Consider the following 1280-nt stretch of genomic DNA (forward strand, 5'->3'; position numbering starts at 1 on the left):
ATTTTTAGTACACATTGGTATATATATATAATATATATATAAATATATATATATATATATATATATAATGTTTCATTCCTTTAATTATTTACTTTTAATTATATTACAAAGTTGGTCTTATTAATATATATTTAGTTTTACTTAATTTAAAAAAAAAAGAAAAAGGAAATGAACCCTTTTGCCTTATTATTTTTTAAATTGATCTTTGGAAATTTTATTATTCCAATGTTATATTATAAAATAAAAAAAAAATAATTAATTTTTTTTTAATTGTACATGTGAATATATTTCATGTATGTATCAGTATATAATATATTGAATAAGAGAGAAAAATATTTACATATATATATATATATATATATATATATATGTATTATTATATATTACGCGTATTTTTTTTTTGTGATTACTTTTTATTTTTAAAATACACACATTTTTACTTTTAAAATAGGTACAGATACTTTTTAGTATAGCATAAATTATTTATTTATAAATATAAAAAATAAAACATCCACATAAATATAAATTAATAAATAAATATATATATATATATATATATTAAATAATTTATATGAAAATATTATCTTATAAATCTTAAAGGCTTAAAATTATTACAAAAATAGTAAAATTTATGGATATATAAAAAATGTCGTTAAATAATAAACACCTACAAAATCACTTTTCTTGTTTGAAGGATATACGTATCCCTAAAAGCAACGAAAATATAACATTAAGCAATATTAGAATGTATAAACATATATTATATATATTCACATGTTAATTTAATTTTTTTTTTTTTTTTTTTTTTTTTTTTTGTATTTATTATATGAGCTTTCCCTCAAATATGAATTAGGCAGAATTCATAACTTGAAAAAATATTGTGTAGGTCACTAGAAATAAAGTTCAAATGAATAAGGAAATGAACTTGTCATAATATACATATATATAAATATATATTTTATAATTGTAAATATTATTTGTTAAACTTTTTTGAAGTTCAAATAACAGCAAAAAATATAATATATACAAAATATAAATATAAATATAAATAAGTATTCACATATATATATATATATATATATATATATATAGTTAATATACCAAAAATTGTCATATAAAAAATGCATATATAATTAAAAGTAATGTATCATTAAATAAAGATATACATATATATATATATATATATATATATTTTTTTTTTTTTTTTTTTTTTTTTTTTTTTTTTTTTTTTTGTTTTAATTTTTTTTTTTTTTTTTAAAATTTTAAATTTTAAAAATTAA

This window comes from Plasmodium reichenowi, chromosome 9 (assembly GCF_001601855.1).
Source record: "Plasmodium reichenowi strain SY57 chromosome 9, whole genome shotgun sequence".
Taxonomy (NCBI): domain Eukaryota; phylum Apicomplexa; class Aconoidasida; order Haemosporida; family Plasmodiidae; genus Plasmodium; species Plasmodium reichenowi.